At 34.5% G+C, this 9,191-nt stretch overlaps 1 pseudogene across 1 annotated transcript; it reads left to right on the plus strand.

The window, feature by feature from the left end:
* Positions 1-1,909: 1,909 nt before the first annotated feature.
* Positions 1,910-3,612, plus strand: LOC108288312 (annotated as a pseudogene). Its single transcript, XR_001818665.2, has one exon. The product of XR_001818665.2 is annotated as a putative elongation factor 1-alpha-like 3 (transcript).
* Positions 3,613-9,191: the final 5,579 nt, after the last annotated feature.

A 9,191-nucleotide genomic window follows, 5' to 3' on the forward strand; every position in this document is an offset into this window, starting at 1 on the left:
AACAGGCAAGATCAGCACCTCAGCTGGAAGAGGAAGGGCCTTGGGTTGTCCAAGAATAAAAATACAATAAAGTATAGCCAGAGCCTAATCTATGAGATGGGCCTGAATCAGGCTCTAGAGGAGTTGATATTTCTACTCACACATTAAGTTATTCAGAAATGCCATGCAAAGTGAGAATCATGAGTTTCTGAAGGAACCATCAAAGAATACATTTTGGCAGAAAGTGATGTTTCTGAAAATACTTAAACTTATGAAACACACACAGTATTCATAATCTCATAAAAGAACACATACATTTAAATTTATCAAAACTTTAGAAACATATTTATAACTATCATGAAGAATGCATTTGATAATTTTTCTACTCTTCATGAATCTTTCTTGACTGGCTGGAATTTAAAAGGAGGGTGAGAGGTTAGCATGTATTGAGGACCATTTACATAGCATGTTTTTGTTCTTTTATCTCTCTTTTATACATGAGGAAACTGAACCGAGATAATTTAAGGAACACCAATTACATGGCAGATCTTGAATCAAAACCATATCTATTGGATTACAAAAGCCTTCAGATTTTTACTAAACCATGCTTTGTTCAACTGTCATGCCTTATCTGATGACTAACTCATTAATTTGTAGGAGAATTAGAATTGGCATTTCTGCAAAATCACAGTGAAGACAGACGAAAAGATAAGCAAGAGAACCAACATCATTAGCATTAATAGGTTTAGGAGATTTCCTAGACACAAGTGGATCTCAGTTTTGTATTATTGGTTTCTAATTTTAGTTGGTTATCTAGAGGCTCTTCTTACTGTCTTTGTAATCTAGAATATTGAAGTCTAATGGAGAAATGGTGATATGAAGCTGGAAAACAAAATTGGCTGAGAGACTGGGAAAAATAAAAAAAGAAATGAATGTGGTTAGCAAACTACAGTAAAAAAAAACTTTAATAATAAAAATAAAAACATTAGGGGCAGTAAATTGATAAAAAGTAAAAGATAAACAAGATGTGGTCAATGTTTTGGATATGTTACATTAATAGACTTTTATTCTATGCTGAGAATTTTGGACTTTATAGATGAGGAGAGCCACCTTAATATTTGAAGCTGTTGAGTGACGTTGTCATAATGCTATGTAGAAGGATCACTGACACTGTTGAGAGAACAGGATAGAGAAGGCATCAAAAGCTGTAGGCCTGAGATCAAGAAGACTAGGTAGCATATCCATAATTACTCTCAATCTTCTACCCATTTTCAAGCAGCAGACAACTTATTAAAGAGGTTAAATATTAGTCAGGTCTTGGTGAATAATTTGAACTTCAAGGTTATGTTTAAAACTTCAGAGTATCTGTGAAGGAAAAAACATCATTCTTATAAAAGATCTATAACCAAACTGATGTAATATTTCTCAGAAGTGCTAAACATTAAATGAAGTAATGACTACAGTTTTGAGCTCAGTTTCAGAAAAACAAATGTAAGTTTAAAAAATAATAAAAGAACCAATGATGAAAGAACAGATTGTCTCAACTAGAAACTCTCTCACTGTAGGCCAGGCATGGTGGCTCACACTTGGTAATTCCCAGCACTTTGGGAGACTGCGGCAGGTGAGTCATTTGAGCCTAGGAGTTTGAGACCAGCCTTGGCAAGGTGGCAAAACTCCATCTCTACAAAAAATGGAAAAATTATCTGGGTTTGTCATATGCCTGTTGTCCCAGCTACTCAGGAGGCTGAGGTGGGAGGATCACTAGAGCTCAGGGGGTTGAAGTTACAGTGAGCTGTGATTGTGCCACTGCACTCCAGCCTGGGTGACAGAGTGAGACTCAGTCTCAACAAAAAAGAAAAAAGTAAAGAAAAAAATGGAAACTCTTTTTCGCAACAGGTTTGCCGCCAGAACATAGGTGTCATGAAAACTACCCCTAAAAGCCAAAATGGGAAAGGAAAAGATGCATATCAACATTGTCATCATTGGACATGTAGATTCCGGCAAGTCAATCACTACTGGCCATCTAATCTACAAATGTGGTGTCATCGACAAAAGAACCATTGAAAAATTTGAAAAGGAGGCTGCTGAGATGGGAAAGGGCTCCTTCAAGTATGCCTGGGTCTTGGATAAACTGAAAGCCGAGCGTGAATGTGGTATCACCATTGATATCTCCTTGTGGAAATTCGAGACCAGCAAGTACTACATGACTATCATTGATGCCCCAGGACACAGAGACTTCATCAAAAACATGATTACAGGGACATCTCAGGCTGACTGTGCTGTCCTGCTTGTCGCTGCTGGTGTTGGTGAATTTGAAGCTGGTATCTCCAAGGACGGGCAGTCCCGAGAGCATGCCCTCCTGGCTTACACACTAGGTGTGAAACAACTAATTGTTGGTGTTAACAAAATGGATTCCACTGAGCCACCCTGCAGCCAGAAAATATATGAGGAAATCATTAAGGAAGTCAGCACTTACATTAAGAAAATTGGCTACAACCCGACATAGTAGCATTTGTGCCAATTTCTGGTTGGAATGGTGACAACATGCTGGAGCCAAGTGCTAACATGCCTTGGTTCAAGGGTTGGAAAGTCACCCGTAAGGATGGCAACGCCAGTGGGACCACGCTGCTTGAGGCTCTGGACTGCATCCTACCAGCAACTCGTCCAACTGACAAGCCCTTGCACCTGCCTCTCCAGGATGTCTATAAAATTGGTGGTATTGGTACTGTTCCTGTTGGCCGAGTGGAGACTGGTGTTCTGAAACCTGGTATGGTGGTCACCTTTGCTCCAGTCAACATTACAACTGAAGTGAAATCTGTTGAAATGCACCATGAAGCTTTGAGTGAAGCTCTTCCTGGGGACAATGTGGGCTTCAATGTCAAGAATGTGTCTGTCAAGGATGTCCGTCGTGGCAACGTTGCTGGTGACAGCAAGAACGACCCACCAATGGAAGCAGCTGCCTTCACTGCTCAGGTGATTATCCTGAACCATCCAGGCCAAATCAGTGCTGGCTATGCCCCTGTACTAGATTGCCACATGGCTCACATTGCCTGCAAGTTTGCTGAGCTGAAGGAAAAGATTGATCGCCATTCTGGTAAAAAGCTGGAAGATGGCCCTAAATTCTTGAAGTCTGGTGATGCTGCCATCGTTGATATGGTTCCTGGCAAGCTCATGTGTGTTGAGAGCTTCTCAGACTATCCACCTCTGGGTCGCTTTGCTGTTTGTGATATGAGACGGACAGTTGCAGTGGGTGTCATCAAAGCAGTGGACAAGAAGGCTGTGGGAGCTGGCAAGGTCACCAAGTCTGCCCAGTACGCTCAGAAGCTTAAATGAATATTACCCTAATACCTGCCACCTCAGTCTTAATCAGTGGTAGAAGAACGGTCTCAGAACTGTTTGTTTCAATTGGCCATTTAAGTTTAATAGTAAAAGACTGGTTAATGATAACAATGCATCATAAAACCCTCAGAAGGAAAGGAGAATGTTTTGTGTACCACTTTGGTTTTCTTTTTTGCTTGTGGCAGTTTTAAGTTATTAGTTTTTAAAATCAGTACTTTTTAATGGAAACAACTTGACCAAAAATTTGTCACAGAATTTTGAGACCCATTAAAAAAGTTTAATGAGAAAAAAAAAGAAAAAAATGGAAACTTTCTTACTGACATTGCAAGGCAAGCCAGCCCTTTGTCTTTCAGAATAAGTAAACAGAAAAAGTTATGGGAGATATGAAGACACAACACTTAGGTTAATGAGATGAAATCCAAGATACCAGAGCAATTGTTTTCCTTTTCAAAAAAAGAATCTGAAAGTACGTTGAAATGCATTGAATTGCCTTTATTACTTACTCTCAACAAAGCCCTATAAAAGATTGAATATTTAGGCCAGGCACAGTGGCTCATGTCTGTGATCCCAGTACTTTGGGAGGCCGAGGCAGTTGGATCACTTGAGGCCAGGAGTTTGAAAACAGCCTGGCCAACATGGCAAACCCCTGTTTCTTCTAAAATTACAAAAATTCGCTGGCAATGGTGGTACATGCCTGTAATCCCCAGCTACTCAGGAGGCTGAGGCATGAGAATTGCAAGAACTCAGGAGGCACAGGTTGCAGTTAGCCAAGATTGCACCGCCGCATTCCAGCCTGGGCGACAGAAGGAGACTCTGTCTCAATAATAATAATAATAATAATAATAATAGAATACTGAATATGCACTCATGAAAATGACAGTATTGGGCCAGAAAAGACCACCTGAGGGACAAAACAAAGCCATGATTATTAAAGTTAAACCCTGTGGAGCAAAATGCCAGAAACTTAAGAAAACTGAGTTAGTTAGGATATAAGTTTGAAAAATTACACCCAAGTTACTGGTAAAAATTATGAAAACATAATAATTATAAGAAGAGTAATGAAGAAAAATACAAGAAATAAAATAACAGGTATTCCACCATGACAAAGAACCAAGAGGGGTAGAAATAACATTCAAAGAAGTACCAGGGGAAGAATAAATATCTCTGATCTAATGGAAGAGATGACTTTCTGAACCAAAAGAATCACTAAGTCTGAAAAAAAATTTTTTAAATATTCACACAAACATGTTTTTATTTTAATGAAAGATTTCTTTAAAATTCTGAAAATAGAGAAAAGTTCTGGTAAGTAACCAAACTGGAAAATGATTAAAACAAAATAAAACAAAACAAAAATACCCCCTATAAACCACAACTAAACAAAAAATAAAAAGCATTCACCATTAGGGAAATGCACATAATCTTATAAAGACCCCAATGATATATCACTACACACATATCAGAATGGGTTAAAAAAAAAAAAAAAAGTGACAATGCCAAATGCTGGTGAGGATTTGACTAATTGGATCATGCATACATTGCTGACGAAAATGTAAATGGTATCAGAGGTGTTCCATCTTTTGACTTCCCTGGGCCACATTGGAAGAAGAAGAATTGGCTGATAAGCTAAAACAAAACAAAACAAAAGTCTCAAAAAGAAAAATCTCATAATGGTTTAAGAAAGTTTCCAAATCTGTGTTGGCCCACATGCAAAGCCATCCTGGTCTGCATGTGACCCACAGAGTTGGACAAGCTTGGTATAGCCACTATAGAAAACAGTTTGACAGTTCTTTTAAAAAACTAAGCATGCAACTGCCATATAACCAGCGATTGTACCTTTAGGTATTTATCCCTGAGAAACAAAGACTATGTTCAGACAAAAACATGAATATTCCTCAGCGCTGTATTCATAATAGCCTCAAATTGGCAAACACCCAGATGATGAAACAAATTGTGATGCATTTATACCTTGGTAAACTACTCAGCAATAAAGAGGATGATGCAATAACATGAATTTCCAGAGAATTCTGAGTGAAAAACACCAGAAACATATTTTATTATTTAAAATATTTAAAATATTTATTATATTTTATCATTCCACTTACATAACATCCCTGTAATGACAAGATTATAGAAATGGAAAAGAGACTAGTGGTTGCCAGTGACTAATAAGAGGGTGGAGACAAGAGGGAAGTAGGTTTGGCTATCAAAGACCAAGGTTGGAGATTCTCCTAGCAATGGAATGTTCTGTATCTTGACTGTACTAATATCAATTTCCTGGTAGTGATATTGTACTATAGTTTTTTAAGATGATGTTACTTTTGGGAAGAACTGAGTAAAGACTACATGAGACATTTCTGCATTATTTCCTACAAGCACATGCAAATCTACAATGATCTCACAATAGAAAGTTAAAAGAAAGAGAGAAAGAATACAATTTATTCAAAGTAAAGATGATGTTTTAACAAGAAATTAAGGAGAATTAGTTTTTTTGAATAATCCTCTGCAATGAAGGGTCATTTGGATGTTTGCAAATACTTAGATCATTATATGATTTTGTTGACAGAAATGACTATGTCTCCTCTAAAACTCTCATACTCAGATAAAAAACTGATAAAGTGAATTTTCTAATGAATTTTTTAAATCTGCTAAATGTAGAGTTGCGATAAGCTTTGAACACATTTTTAAAACAAATAAAAGACAATGTCTTAATTTATTTAAAAATTATCTCAAGAAAAATAGAAATTTCCCAGCCATATTTCAACAAAATCTTTGTATATTTGTGGGTCAGAACTATTGAATCAGTGTGAATATTTAGTAAGTGTAGACAGTAATAACTTTCTTCCTTTTCTATTTTTTCTACATATAGTTTTTTATAGCCATCAAAATAGAGTATTATTTTTGTGCCTAACAATTTTATAATTTTAAACATATATATAAATATATTGTACTCAGAACTAGATTTTCAAATTAATATATTATAAAGTGTCAAGCCAAATTTTTAAAAAAATAGGACATTTTAAATCACATTCCTCTGAAATATTATTAATGCTAATATTTAGTTTTATATAATTTAATCAGCATATTTTTTGAGGGCAAGTTATCTCCTTTTGTAATAAAAATAAATATAATTTAAAATGTTTTATTATATACTTACTGGCTCCTTTAAAATTTCCACTGGTGATATATATTTATAATATACATATTTTATAACCTAAATTAAAAACAAATAAAAAATAAATCAAGAGAGCAATAGACTTCTATGCAACACCAAATGACAGGACAATTTTAGATTGATTATGTGCATATTTTAGCATACTTCTCTCAGCTTTATTTATAATGCAGTAATTGAAACAAATAATAAATGACAATCTACATATATAAAAATAGTAAATTGGCTAAATAAATTCTGTTTTATCTGTGATACAATGCTATGCAGTAGTTTAAAAGTGTGTTGTAGATGAATATTAAGTGACATGACAAAATATTCAGTCTGTTTTGCTACACTGATAAAGTAAGCTACAAAATACAATGTTCAGTGTAAGTCATTCATTGTAAAATGAAAATATATGTTTATTTATAACAATTACAGTATTCCAACACTTTGTAAAATCCACCTGTTATTTAGATCCACAGTGTTTAGGCCATTGTTTATGTTCTTTCACTTTTACCCAAAATAATTATAATATTTTTAAATGAGGAAGAAAAAAGAATTTAAATACACACACACACACACACAGAGAGAGAGAGAGAGAGAGAAAGCCTTCACTTCTATTTCTTTGTTAATACTTTAGTGGTATAATTATGAATGTTTTAAATTTCTTCCTTGTGTTTTATATTTTTTACATTGTCCACAGTAAAAATGTATTGCTTTTTATTTAGAAGAGCAAATACTTGGATATTATTAAGAATAAAATACTGATAACACAAATCAACCCATAAACAAAAGGGAAATATAAATCATAAATTATGGAAAATATTTATAAAAACAGCAATTAAAAGTATTTTATACTTAATATATAATGAGCCACTTACATCATTTTTTAAAGGACACAAATGCCTACAAAGAAAAAGAAATAGAGGATACAAAAATTTAATTTACCAAGAAATGCCAATAGCCAATAAACATATAAAAGTTACTCTGTTTTTCTAGTGATAAAAATAAAAACTCAACATAGAGATTCAATTTTTAAATTAAATCCAAAACACTGAAAAATATAATATTCAGTGATAGTAAGGGATGGTGTAATAGGCAACATCTTATTTTGTTTAAGGCTATTGAACTAGTACAAGTTCTCTAGAAATCCATTTGGCATAATTTTATGATGATCTTTTATATAATTTATTTCTAGTTCATACATTTTGATGGAAGAACCCCTTCTGGTACTAGAGATAAAGGCAATGATTTTATGTGTAAGTTTGTTCAGTGCTGACCTTTATAGCTACAAATTGAAAATGATCATTAATAGAATGAATGGCTCAATTATGAAGCATGTATTTAAGGAAATATCCTGTAATCTTTAAAGTCACTTTTCAAGAACATTTAATGCTGCCATATAATAATCACCATATAATATTAAATGAAAAACACAGCCTGCACACATGTGATATATTTACAATTTTTAAAATATATGCTATATAAAAAGACTGAAGGGCTATATGCAAAATGTAAAAGTGACTTATTTCAAGTGGTAAAAGGAGGGTATTTATGTTCTTATTTTTATTTTTCTGGATTTCCAAATTTTCTACAGTGAGCTATATTTGCTCTGCATTAGCAATAAAAACACTAAAAATGAAAATGATGATGATCGTAATAATGATGAAGCTGGTAATATTCCCTGAGTATGTAATAGGTTTATGCTTTGTGCTTTACAGTAATTCATTTTCTCACAACTCTATGATTTAAGTGCCATTATTATCCTCTTCACATTAGAGATGAACAAGCAAATTTCAAACTGATATATAATTTTATGGTTAATAAATTTCCCATAATTATATGGGAAATAAATGGCAGAGCCTGAACTTAAAACATAATGAGAAAAATTTATAATAAAAAAATTGGGGTTTTCAACAAGCCATATGAAATTAACTTAAGCTACACCAGAAATGTCATCTTTGGTCTCCCGCATCCATCTCTCCTTCTTCTGCTTCGCTGTTGAGCTTTTTACTATTTACTGAACAGAGTTCTTTTTGTTTGCATCTGCCTTTGTATGTAACATCACTTCTGCCTGCAAACATCCCCTACTGTATCTGGCAGGCTCGTTGAAATCCTCAAAACTCGGCTCTATTACTTGATACTTTCAGATAGGATTAGTCATCTTCTCTATTTTCCTCTATCTTTTAAAAATATTTTAAAATTATTCAGATATTTCCACTGCCAATATATATCTCACTCTTTAGACTTCTTCATAGTATAAACTTAAACTGTCTTAGTCATCTTTTATATGAAGAAATCCAGTGTTTTTACAGAGTAAGCTATTTACAGTATACATGTTTTTGGACAACTGATTGTATAAAGGATTACATGAATTTTACAAAGTTCATTCTTCTTGGAGTTTTTATTCACCATTAGAATGTTTGTTTTTCTCAATGACTGTTTTTTTTTTTTTGTCAGAACTGCACTTTCACTAGAAGCTTCACTTCATGACAGATGTGTAATATGTGGTGCTGGTGGAGAGGACTGGGGAGAAGGAGGGGTGGAAACACCTGCTGGGATTCCCAGAGAACTTCCGAAAACACTGGGAAAGAAAAGTTAGTGCCCTGTCTCCAGCATGGGAGAGGCATTGAAGAAGTTGGCAGCCCATGGCCAGCTTACAGGGTTCTCTAGAATGGGGTGTCTAATCTTTTGGTTTCCCTGGTCCACACTGGAAGAAGAA

The sequence above is a fragment of the Cebus imitator genome, unplaced genomic scaffold (assembly GCF_001604975.1).
Source record: "Cebus imitator isolate Cc_AM_T3 unplaced genomic scaffold, Cebus_imitator-1.0 Scaffold370, whole genome shotgun sequence".
Lineage (NCBI taxonomy): Eukaryota > Metazoa > Chordata > Mammalia > Primates > Cebidae > Cebus > Cebus imitator.